We start from the raw sequence: 13,340 nt of genomic DNA, 5'->3' as shown, positions 1-13,340 counted from the left end.
TAGAATTGTTTCTAAAATTCGAGAAGAAAGCTTCTAAATAAAAATGCTTGAAATTTTTCCCATTCATATGCAGTTTATTTTAAACATACTAGAATGTGAATGTTTTTTTTTAATTAACTGCACTATTTTAGCACATATTTCTCAAACATTTGAAGTAGCAACAATTTCATCTCAGCCTATTGTCACCTAACAAAGAATCTCTTCACTCAGCAAGCACTGCCCAGTATATTAACTCCATCACTCAATGTTTATTTTCTCCTTCTTGCACTTAAGGGCCAACCATATTACCCATTTTTAAAAAAAAAAGCACACTATTCTCAGCTTTTGGATTATTTGACAGAATTTGAATCAAAAGGCTTGTAGTCCTCACATGGATGTGGCTACTTCGACCAAAAAAAAAAGTCACAAACCAACTAATACTGCATTACAACACCTACTCTGTGTTGTCTTCTAAGTCAGCCAGGAGGATTGTTAAAGTAAACTTGAGACAGAAGAATAAGTTGTATACTTCTGTAAGTCACAGCATTAAGAAACTCGATCACTTCCTTACAAAGCTGGAGCCCGCTGACAATATTTGAAACATCTGTCAAACCCCACTACTGAACTTTCAGTGCACAGCAGGAAGGTAAACACGGCCAATCATTATGTGGCAAGATACGTGAGTAGTTCTTAAGTGACACTCTTCCTTGGTATTCTCCTTGAACAGCAAACCCATATTCAGGCTGATGAACAGCAATGGTCTGTTTACTGTTACCATGCATCTTCTCCCATGAGATTTGTGTTATTTCAATCAGGGTGACATTCTTCCCCCAAACTGCTGTTACATGTGGATCAACAACTGGTCCAGCCAAGGCACCTAAAACCAAAGAAATGTTATGTTAGTAGAGAGATGGGTCCGAATCACTAAGTTAAGAACCATATTCCAAGATAGTTGTCAATAGGGAAGGTGGGTCCTTGAGCTGTTCAGGGTGTTGGGATCCAAAGTTTTATTAGGGCTCAGTGCACAGAGCATAAGAACATAAGAACATAAGAAAGGCCGTACCGGGTCAGACCAAAGGTCCATCTAGCCCAGTATCTGTCTACCGACAGTGGCCAATGCCAGGTGCCCCTGAGGGAGTGAACCTAACAGGCAATGATCAAGTGATCTCTCTCCTGCCATCCATCTCCATCCTCTGACGAACAGAGGCTAGGGACACCATTCTTACCCATCCTGGCTAATAGCCATTTATGGACTTAGCCACCATGAATTTATCCAGTCCCCTTTTAAACATTGTTATAGTCCTAGCCTTCACAACCTCCTCAGGTAAGGAGTTCCACAAGTTGACTGTGCGCTGCGTGAAGAAGAACTTCCTTTTATTTGTTTTAAACCTGCTGCCTATTAATTTCATTTGGTGACCCCTAGTTCTTGTATTATGGGAATAAGTAAATAACTTTTCCTTATCCACTTTCTCAACATCACTCATGATTTTATATACCTCTATCATGTCCCCCCTTAGTCTTCTCTTTTCCAAACTGAAGAGTCCTAGCCTCTTTAATCTTTCCTCATATGGGACCCTCTCTAAACCCCTAATCATTTTAGTTGCTCTTTTCTGAACCTTTTCTAGTGCTAGAATATCTTTTTTGAGGTGAGGAGACCACATCTGTACACAGTATTCGAGATGTGGGCGTACCATGGATTTATATAAGGGCAATAATATATTCTCAGTCTTATTCTCTATCCCCTTTTTAATGATTCCTAACATCCTGTTTGCTTTTTTGACCGCCTCTGCACACTGCGTGGACATCATCAGAGAACTATCCACGATAACTCCAAGATCTTTTTCCTGACTCGTTGTAGCTAAATTAGCCCCCATCATGTTGTATGTATAGTTGGGGTTATTTTTTCCAATGTGCATTACTTTACATTTATCCACATTAAATTTCATTTGCCATTTTGTTGCCCAATCACTTAGTTTTGTGAGATCTTTTTGAAGTTCTTCACAGTCTGCTTTGGTCTTAACTATCTTGAGTAGTTTAGTATCATCTGCAAACTTTGCCACCTCACTGTTTACCCCTTTCTCCAGATCATTTATGAATAAATTGAATAGGATTGGTCCCAGGACTGACCCTTGGGGAACACCACTAGTTACCCCTCTCCATTCTGAGAATTTACCATTAATTCCTACCCTTTGTTCCCTGTCCTTTAACCAGTTCTCAATCCATGAAAGGACCTTTCCTTTTATCCCATGACAGCTTAATTTACGTAAGAGCCTTTGGTGAGGGACCTTGTCAAAGGCTTTCTGGAAATCTAAGTACACTATGTCCACCGGATCCCCCTTGTCCACATGTTTGTTGACCCCTTCAAAGAACTCTAATAGATTAGTAAGACATGATTTCCCTTTACAGAAACCATGTTGACTATTGCTCAAGAGTTTATGTTTTTCTATGTGTCTGACAATTTTATTCTTTACTATTGTTTCAACTAATTTGCCCGGTACCGACGTTAGACTTACCGGTCTGTAATTGCCGGGATCACCCCTAGAGCCCTTTTTAAATATTGACGTTACATTAGCTAACTTCCAGTCATTGGGTACCGAAGCCGATTTAAAGGACAGGTTACAAACCTTAGTTAATAGTTCCGCAACTTCACATTTGAGTTCTTTCAGAACCCTTGGGTGAATGCCATCTGGTCCCGGTGACTTGTTAATGTTGAGTTTATCAATTAATTCCAAAACCTCCTCTAGTGACACTTCAGTCTGTGACAGTTCCTCAGATTTGTCACCTACAAAAGCCAGCTCAGGTTTGGGAATCTCCCTAACATCCTCAGCCGTGAAGACTGAAGCAAAGAATCCATTTAGTTTCTCCGCAATGACTTTATCGTCTTTAAGCGCTCCTTTTGTATTTTCATCGTCAAGGGGCCCCACTGGTTGTTTAGCAGGCTTCCTGCTTCTGATGTACTTAAAAAACATTTTGTTATTACCTTTGGAGTTTTTGGCTAGCCGTTCTTCAAACTCCTCTTTGGCTTTTCTTATTACACTCTTGCACTTAAGTTGGCAGTGTTTGTGCTCCTTTCTATTTGCCTCACTAGGATTTGACTTCCACTTTTTAAAGGAAGTCTTTTTATCTCTCACTGTTTCTTTCACATGGTTGTTAAGCCACGGTGGCTCTTTTTTAGTTCTTTTACTGTTTTTCTTAATTTGGGGTATACATTGAAGTTGGGCCTCTATTATGGTGTCTTTAAAAAGGGCCCACGCAACTTGCAGGGATTTCACTTTAGTCACTGTACCTTTTAACTTTTGTCTAACTAACCCCCTCATTTTTGTATAGTTCCCCCTTTTGAAATTAAAGGCCACAGTGTTGGGCAGTTGAGATGTTCTTCCCACCACAGGGATGTTGAATGCTATTGTATTATGGTCACTATTTCCAAGCGGTCCTGCTATAGTTACCTCTTGGACCAGCTCCTGCGCTCCACTCAGGATTAAATCTAGAGTCGCCTCTCCCCTTGTGGGTTCCCGTACCAGCTGCTCCATGAAGCAGTCATTTAAAGTATCGAGAAATTTTATCTCTGCATTTCGTCCTGAAGTGAAATGTTCCCAGTCAATATGGGGATAATTGAAATCCCCCACTATTATTGGGTTCTTAATTTTGATAGCCTCTCTAATTTCCCTTAGCATTTCATCATCACTATTACTGTCCTGGTCAGGTGGTCGATAATAGATCCCTACTGTTATATTTTTACTAGAGCATGACATTTCTATCCATAGAGACTCTATGGAACCTGTGGATTCGCTTAAGATTTTTACTTCATTTGAATCTACACTTTCTTTAACATATAGTGCCACTCCTCCCCCTGCATGGCCTGTCCTGTCCTTCCGATATATTTTGTACCCCGGAATGATTGTGTCCCATTGATTGCTCTCAGTCCACCAGGTTTCTGTGATGCCTATTATATCTATATCCTCCCTTATCACAAGGCACTCTAGTTCACCCATCTTATTATTTAGACTTCTGGCATTTGTGTACAAGCACTTTAAAAACTTGTCCCTGTTTTTTAGCCTGCCTTTTTCTGATGTGCCAGATCCTTTTTTATGTGACTGTTTATCATCTGATCCGGCCCTTACATTATACTTCTCATTCCTCTGCTCCTGCCCTTTTATTAGGGCTCAGTGCACAGAGCAGACTCATGAAGTTAATTTTCTTCTACTGATTACTACCTTCCTACCACACATTAAATCATTGAGAGCAAACTGACTATACAAAGGTACTACTGCTGTTTCTTCTGGCCATTTGGTTTAACTGTATCATGTCCTATTAGGGAGCCAGAGTAAGATTCCCTAAAGCACCAAAAAAAAAATCCCGCAAAACAAACCACATGTCCAGTACTGAAGGATTGTAGGTGAGTCACAGAACGTTGAACTGTTTAATACAGCGGTCTCCAAAGTGGGGTGCACAAGAGGATCTTCGGCGTGCGCTGCAGGAGGAGCGCCGTACTGACAGCTAAAATGCTGTACTTTCCCAGACTGCACTGTGGTTTGGAAATTCTTAAGCTGCGATTCTCCATGCTAAACTTTTTCGTTCATAATAAAATTGAACAGTTAGCGGTTATCTTTCAGCTCACCACCCTGTCAGAATTACATTGCGGAACACATTTTTCTCCTTACCCTTCGTGTGCATGGAGAGTAGCATGATCAAGGAAACATGAAGCTGCCAGTTTGATGCTTCCAGCCAACCCATTGCTGCAGGAGAGGACTGATTCTGATTTGCCTGTGTTCTTCTGGGTAGTCCCTGTGCTTCGCCTCTGTCAGATCCTCAGACAAGTCTGCCAGCAAGCCTGAGAGAGGAGAATGTGAAAGACAAGCTGTCATAAACAGATAGTTAAGGGTTAAGGCCTCAATCAAGGGACAAGATAATTTCGAAACTCTGTGGAGGGAAGTCTTTGTCTGTGTTCTTTGTTCTCTCTTTGGATCTAAGAGGGGCCAGACATATCTCCAAGTTTTCCTGAAGTATTTTCTACTATTCAGTATAGTGAGTATTAGAAAGGCGGATTAGTCTTATAATTAATTTCTGCATTTGCAATTGTGTGTTTGCTGGAGAAATATCTTTATTTCTGTTTGCTGTTACTTTGATTATTCTGAGAAAGGAGGGGGGGAGTCTCTCCAGGTTTATAAGCAAGACCCTGTATATTTTTTCCATCCTGGTGTTACAGAGATAGTGTACTTTCTTTCTTTTAATAAAATCCTTTTCTTTTTAGAACCTGATTGATTTCTTCCCTTGTTAGGATTTTCAGGGGAAGGGGAGGGGGGAAAAGTGAATCCCTCTTTGTTTGGATTCAAGGAGTTTGAATCAAGGTGAAGGTGGGGGGAATGGATTATTTCCCTTTGTGTTAAGATCCAAGGAAGTTGGGATCTGTGTTCCCCAGGGAAAGTTTTGGGGGAACAGGGAGTGTGCTAGACACTGGAATTTCTAGCTGGTGGCAGCATAACCAGATCTAAACTAGGATTTAAGTTTAGAGGAGCCCATGCAGGTCCCCATCTTGTGGACGCTAAAGTTCAAAGTGGGGAATAAATACGTCCCGGCTCATGTGGAAGGAAGATACCACCTTTGGTAGGAAGGCTGGGTGGGGCCGTAGCTGGACCTTGTCCTTATAAAACACTCCGTTTACAAGAACTCTAGTTCATACGAACAAAGCCTAAGCAACGCTAGTAAGAGCGGCAAACATCCCATGCACCGCCACTGGCTGCAAGAAGGAACTGAGGGTGGGGGGAGCCAGCAGCACCCCCTATACCATGCCATGCGGGCGCCACTCCAGAGGGGGCTGGAGCAGCTCCCCTATGGATACTGCTGGTGGAAAAACGTCCTGCACCGGTGCTTGTGGAGAGCACACACACAATGTGCAATGGACATGAGCAGGCACCCGAAGAACTTGCAATAAATTTGTTGTTATTGCTAATGGTAATGTTTGTTATTAATGTGTTGCTATTACCAAGAAATGTAAAAAATGTGCAGTGTGCCTAATCTTGTGGAAAATCCCTTAAACATGTTGAGAGTAATGCATGAAGACATACTTTATGTTAAAAGGCCGTGTTATACTAATGTTTCACTGTTAGTGCCTGTAGACAATCTTGGAACTTTTCATAGAAGAAAAGACACTCCAGACCTAACGTGCTGTATAAAAAGGGAAACTAAGGCACACTACCAAATTGATTTTATGGCTAAATGCCAAGATTCCTGTACTATAAACATTAATATCTATCTTAACTTGATGTTAATTGGGTTCCAAACATTTGCCAAAATTTGTATGGATAAAGTAGCTCTGTTCTTTAGCTCTTGGCAAGATCACATGAAACATACAGGAACCCTGCTGCAAAAGCAGATCCAATCCGCTGTTGTTCAAACCAAGTTTTACCTTAAGTTTGTAAAGAGATTCAATCATGTTATTGAACATGACTTTGATAAACCATTTCTGTTATACACTGGTACGGCCTCTAGCCCAACACTAGCTGTAGTGAGACAGACCCAAGGAAAGGGGGCTCTTGGGATGCAGTCAGTGATGTTTTGTCATCCCTTCCTGCATCAATTTTGCATTGGGGGTGTGACGTTATTGATATAAATGGGGACCATATAGAATATGGGTTGCAACCAAGATCCTGTAGTGGCACCAAATCTTAGGTAAAGGGGGTCATATAAGGTGTCTAAGACCAGGTTATGGGTTGCTGGTTATGATTATGCTGTCTGTGTGCATGTATCATTTTGTAGTTGAAATTATAAGTATTGGCTCTGTACTGTCTGTATTTTGTATTGTGCTCTGCTGCTGGGTGACACCGCAGACGAGTGGGTGTTAGCCCTGCCTAGCCTGCTTGATGGCCCATTAAGGACCATCAGCTACACAACTGACCCATGGAGAGAAGGCACCTGAGACTGAGCTATGTTTCTAAAATGCTTTGAGATCCCTTCATTAGCAGTAGTATATGGAATACTAATGCTTAGCTCTTCTACGGTGCTTTTTCATCAGTAGATCTCAAAGTGCTTCATAACATTTAATGTCTGTATCCTCACAATGCCTCTGTGAGGCAGGACAGGGCTATTATCCCCTTTGTACAGATAGGGAACTGAGGCACAGAGAGGCTAAGTGAGTTGCCAGTAGTTGCAGGGGGGTGGGGGAGGGATATCTCTAGTGGTTTGAGCAATGGCCTGCTAAACCCAGGGTTGTAAGCTCAATTCTTGAGGGGGCCATTTAGGGATCTGGGGCAAAAATCTGTCTGGAGATTGGTCCTGCTTTGAGCAGGGGGTTGGACTAGATGACCTCCTGAGGTCCCTGATATTCTATGATTCACAGAGGAAGTCTGAAGCAGAGCTAGGAACTGAACCTAGGACTTTTAAGGCCTAGATTAGTATCCTAAGTACCGAATCATCAATAGGCTCTGGAGGTTGGCCTGGCTACCATTGTAGAACAGCATGAAAGGTCCTGGGACCAGCATATCCCATTTCTTTCCATGGCTTAATGAGAGTACAAAGTGCACCCCAGAACTCCTCATGTTTGGGCACAAACTGAGGACCCCAGCAAACCTCTTGTGTGGAGTTCCTGAAGAGAAACAAAGGGATCTGAACCATTTGGATTATGCAGAAACCCAACAGTCCAAAACAGAAAGAGCTCCCACCATTGCCTTGTAAAGCTTCACTCTTCTGAGGGCACTTTTCAGTGTCACTGTATATGTTGTAGTGGCGATTTTCTTTTCTTTTCACAATCTCTGTCTAATCATGCTTGGTCATTGTTTGGCGTTTACTGAGCATTCTTCTCACTCTTCCTTGCAGCAGCTGTGCCTTTAAAATAAAACAACTAGATGATCACATTTCAAGATGTTTTGCTTGTCCATTGCTGTTCTTTCTTCCTGGCTTTGCTGAAAATCCTCCGTAGTAAAGGAATAGGGTAGAGAAAGGGCCAAGCACATGCCCAGCCTTTGAGAAAGCTCAGATCCATAAATTCATAGCTGGCCCCTCTGGCCTTGCCTAGACTAGAATAAAAGGTGTGATGTTAGCATAAGTGCTTGTTTGACAAGCCTAGTGTCAACAAGGCAGGGTGAGAGTGAGACAGTACAGTGGTTAAAAACGCCCGAAGCTGTCTACCCACATACTCTCACTGCAGTTAGCCCCAGGGAAGCTGCTCCAGTTCAGGGCCCTATCTAATCCCAGACATAGCACCCCTTCAGCAATTAGTTGCCAGCAGCTGCTTTAGCTGAAGCCTGATTTAAAGGTAATTCCTGGTCAGCACCAGTTCACTGCTATTTCCTAGCATAGACAAGGCCTTACACCAGTAATGGGAGAAATTCAGAAAAAATCCCTCATGTAGCTGCAGCTGAGTCAGGAGACCTGGGTTCTGTTCTCATCCGTACTACTGACACACCATGTGACCTCAGCAAGCCACATCCTTTCCTTGTGCCTCAGTTTCCCTATTTGTAATATGGGGAGGATAATATGCTCCTCCTTGGTTAAGTGATTTGAAATCTTTGTGTCAGCTAAGAGTTAATAGTTTGGCCTAAACCAAGACTGCACCTTTTGTGTGAATCACACTGGGATCAGTTCCCACAGTGAAAAGAATCTGGTGTCTTTCTCCTTGGGAAGGGAGGAGGGGATTGAGTGGGGTGGAGTGTGATGTTTTGAAAGGTCTTTGAAGGAGGACAGGGCAGGCTACCTGTGAAGTGTTCTTATTGACAAACCTCAACCGACCACTTTTCTTCTTCATTAAGAGAAAACTGCCATGGAGAAGATGTGAAAGACCCAGGGAACCTCTGAACTCAGCTCTATGGGAAATGCACAGCTCAGTGGAACCTGCAAATGGGCTGTGCTTAGGGGTTTGGCAGGTTGTTTGGGGAGGGGACACTAGTGGATTGGGAATGGTGGCCCTTAGCTAAAGGGCGAGTCAGTCACCTTATGTTCTCCACTCATCAGATTCTTTCCACAGCTGGAGACCCTCCCTGATCCTGGGATGACTAATTTCTCTGCTGTTTTGGAAACCCTCTCAAATGGCAGCATGCACACACCAAGGCTTGAACCCTTCCCAGCTCTCCCTCTTGTTATCCACTCGATCCACCCTCCCTGGTCTCTGTGCACTTCCTAAATAACCCACTTCTCTATTTCTGAAAACCTCAACTGGCCCTTCAAACACAAGATCCCCACATATGCTCTCCATGGCATTCACCTTCTGGCTACCTCACTGACTGCTTCAACCAACTAATCTGGCTTCTGCCCATGGTAGCTGAGCACCAGATGTTTCACCTCCCTGTTATTGGACACCCACCATGCTCCCCACTTCTGCCTCCAGACCAGCTGGTAAGGGGTGCATGTCAGAGAGGGGCACCTGGCTGCTAGTGCAGAGAATGTGTGTGTGGAGGGGTTAAAGAGAGATCTGGCATGCAGTTCAGTCAGGAACTGAAGAGCAGAGAAGCCATGCCGAGGCACTTCTGGAGTGATAAGATCAGGGGGTATTATCTTGGCAGGGCAGGAAGAGAAAGGGGGCAGGGGTCTGAGACCAGCCTACAGTTCCTCCATTCAGTGGGTTGCAGACAAGTGTATCCTGAGGGTTAACAACCCCTGGAGGATCAAATCACCCCAACACCTTCACATATTTAAGAGTGAGAGAAGAATGTGGTGTGCTAGGCTCCCTCCCTTGTTTCAGTCTCCAACTCTGGTATCTGGGAGTCCCCTAGACCAAATGTGCTAGGAATTATGTCTCCTGCTCACATAGCAGGGCTCTGATCTGATATCAAAGGAGCAAATCTCAGTGCTCCAGGGTCAAATCATCACAGCATTTTTCCCAGCCTCTCTCTCCTTCCGCATGTCACGTTCAACTGGCAACAACAGCACAGAAACCCATGTGATTCTGGGGTGCTGTATACACAGAGGAATCACAATCCCAGAGCTGTGTAATTCACAGATGCTACTAAAGTAGGAGGGCATTGCAAATACCAGGCAGCACAAAGAAATAATAGAAAAAGGAAGGCAGAAAGACAAGGGATGGGGCTGAAAATAACACCAGATTCAGTTGGGAAAAACAACAGCTAATACATCTGGGGAAACATAATCCCAAACACAGCTGCTCAATGGGAGGGAGACCTCTAGAAAGCACTGATGGTGAAAGAGACCGAGCATGGGCAGCAAAATAGGTGTGTGTGCAAATGATAATTATGAATCTAATTAAAGAAATAGTAATAATACTTTACACTTGTACAGCTGCCATCAATAGATCTCAAAGCACCTTACAAAAATAAACATAATTATCCCAATTTTACAGATTGAAGGACGTTGAGGCATACAGAGGCTAAATGACTTGCCCAGGGTTATACAGTAAGTACTGCACGTACAGTTAGGAAAAAATGTTAGGTTACATAGGCAGAAGGAGGCCATCTCAGAGCAAAGGGGTGAGATTATGCACAGCTGTGGTGAGGTCACACAGAATACTGTGTTCAATTTTCTGGGCATTGCTTGAATAAACGTGCTCAGAAAAGATCAACAAACATGATTAGAGGGCAGTTCAGTAAAACCAGAATAATAGGATCCCATGTTTATGGTCTTTCAGTGGTGTTTGTATCTACTGCTACATTTACAATTAAAGGGGGATTTTTCTTACCACCAGCACTGCACACTCAGCCTGGACTCTGAGGGTTTGCCCACACTACAAAATCACATGAGAATCCAGGAAGAGATAATCAAGTCAGCTGACACTGTGCTAACCACCAGATTGTAATCAGTTCAGATCATGGGGGCTGGAGCACATGACTTATGAGGAGAGGCTGAGGGAACTGAGATTGTTTAGCCTGCAGAAGAGAAGAATGAGGGGGGATTTGATAGCTGCTTTCAACTACCTGAAAGGGGGTTCCAAGGAGGATGGATCTAGACTGTTCTCAGTGGTAGAAGATGACAGAACAAGGAGTAATGGTCTCAAGTTGCAGAGGGGGCGGTTTAGGTTGGACATTAGGAAAAACTTTTTCCCTAGTAGGGTGGTGAAGAACTGGAATGGGTTACCTAGGGAGGTGGTGGAATCTCCTTCCTTAGAGGTTTTTAAGGTCAGGCTTGACAAAGCCCTGGCTGGGATGATTTAGTTGGGTTTGGTCCTGCTTTGAGCAGGGGGTTGGACTAGATGACCTCCTGAGGTCCCTTCCAACCCTGAGATTCTATGAAATTCCTATCAAATTGGAAATTTGATTGGAGGGAAGAAAAAAACCCAACCCAATGGATTCCAGCCACTTGGGCCTGATTCACTGTTGTCCTGCTGCCTGCGTCATCACTTCCCCCAGCGCAGAGGGGATCAAGGGCCACCATTGTGCCTTGGTAGCATTTTATCCTGCGCTGGTGTCATTTCACGTTCTCTGTATGTATAAATATCTCCTGTCTGTGTGTTCCATTCTATGCATCCGAAGAAGTGAGCTGTAGCTCACGAAAGCTCATGCTGAAATAAATTTGTTAGTCTCTAAGGTGCCACAAGTACTCCTGTTCTTTTTAGGATTTCGCACACCCATCACCCACAGCACAGCTCCCAGTGCTGGCAAGGGGGGCATTGCAGAGATGACAGCCTTTACCCAGTGACTGAATGTTTATCATAGTTATCATGGTTTTCGTTGTTCAAGTCTCATGCAGTATCACAGGGGGGAGGATAGGGAATCCTGATAGGCTCCACTACTGTTTCTGCCCTCAGTTTCTCTCCTTTTCCCATCCTCCTTCCTCTGCTTGTCTCCCTCTTCCCTGGCTCGCTCTGTTTTTTCCTGTCGTCTCTTTCCATTTCCTTCACAGCAGCTGCTCCCAGTTCCCACCCCATGGGCTTCTGTTTTCCTGGGTTGTCACCTATCTGGTACCTTTATGGACCAGCATTCAATTTGCGTAGGGAAATGAAAACACAAATTGCAGTTCTCTTGAAGGGTTGCCAAGCAACTGATTCTACATTCCACTTCTAGAGCCCACACTTTGCAGTCTAGCTACAAGGCCTCTGCGTCTGCTGCTGTCCACAGGAAAAGAGACAATGGTGGTACAGAGCAAGCAGGACAATTCCTGTAATGTTGCAGGGCTACTGTTGAGCCAGAGAAGAGAAACCAGAGAGACTGAAAGCACAGAACCTCCCCCCCCCATGTCTGAACTGGGGAGCAGAGCAGAGGGGGAGTGGGAATATGGTGGATATGGGAACTGAGCCTAGGGAATCCTGAGACCAGTAAACTCAACTGTGTGTGGGCTTGTGCATTTGTGTCATAATAAACCTAGCTAATATACATAAGTTTCATGTTGTTGTTTTAGGAAATGAAAGGAATCTAGGATATTTAGGTGCCAAAGGGGACCTTAGTGAAAAAAAGTTTGGGAACCACTGATGTATAAACTATATCAGCAAAAGACAAAAGCTCTTTTTTGCCAGTGTAAGCTGTACATATGTTAGGAGGGTTTGCCAGTGTAACTGCACCAGCAAATCTTTCTAATATAGACTTGGCCTTATGGGATGGAAACAGGGCCGGCTCCAGAGCCCAGCGGGGCAAGCCCCTGCCTGGGGCGGCCCTTTCCCGGGGGGGCGGCAGGCTGGGCCGGCGGACCTGCCGCAGTCATGCCTGCGGGAGGTCCACCGGAGCCCCGGGAGCAGCGGACCTGCCGCAGGCATGACTGCGGAGGGGACGCTCGGCCGGCGGCTCCAGTGGACCTCCCGCAGGCATGACTGCGGCAGCTCCACTGGGAGCCGCCGGACCTGCGAACCGCCCGCAGCTGCGGGAGGTCCAGCCGAGCCGCGCGACCAGCGGTCCCTCTGCAGTCATGCCCGCGGGAGGTCCGCTGCTCCCGCGGCTCGGGGGCGCCTCCCGGGCATGACTGCTTGGGGCGGCCAAAAACCTAGAGCCGCCCCTGGATGGAAATCTCTCTCTCTCTGAAATGTCCATCTTTTCCTCCTAATCTTCAGTATACACCAGTCTGTGAGCCCTTCCTGCAAGGCAGATGTTACATTGTTTTCAGAACGAGAGACAGCAGCTCTTACCTTTACCCTGGTGGGCCTCCCCGGTCTGGTGGTGCATAACTACCATGCCGTAGCACATCTTGCCTGTACTGTGGCAAAAGCTTTGAATTTAACTTCTACTGTTCTTGCCTTATTAACTCAAGAAATGGGAGAAGTTCGCCGAGGAGTTTTGCAGAATCGCTTAGCTATTGATTACTTATTGCTGCGACATGGTCATCCTTGCTCTGATTTTGTGGGTATGTGTTGCTTTAATATTACAGATGCGAGTGAGGCTATTGAGGCTGATTTGGATCATTTGCGCCACCTAGCGGAGGGCATCCGCCAGCAACAGGGAGATTTCTGGCTGTGGTCATGGATGTCGTCGCTACGTGGCTGGGCTGCACAT

The 13,340-nt window shown here is 44.7% G+C and overlaps 1 pseudogene; it reads right to left on the bottom strand.

Moving 5' to 3' along the window:
* LOC123361487 overlaps positions 1-13,034 on the bottom strand; it is a 36,252-nt pseudogene extending 23,218 nt beyond the window's left edge.
* Between the last annotated feature and the right edge of the window lie 306 nt (positions 13,035-13,340).

The sequence above is a fragment of the Mauremys mutica genome, unplaced genomic scaffold, assembly GCF_020497125.1.
Source record: "Mauremys mutica isolate MM-2020 ecotype Southern unplaced genomic scaffold, ASM2049712v1 Super-Scaffold_2380, whole genome shotgun sequence".
NCBI classification, from domain to species: Eukaryota; Metazoa; Chordata; order Testudines; family Geoemydidae; genus Mauremys; species Mauremys mutica.
Note: the sequence above shows the minus strand (reverse complement) of the source record. Positions and strands in the feature narration are given on the sequence as shown.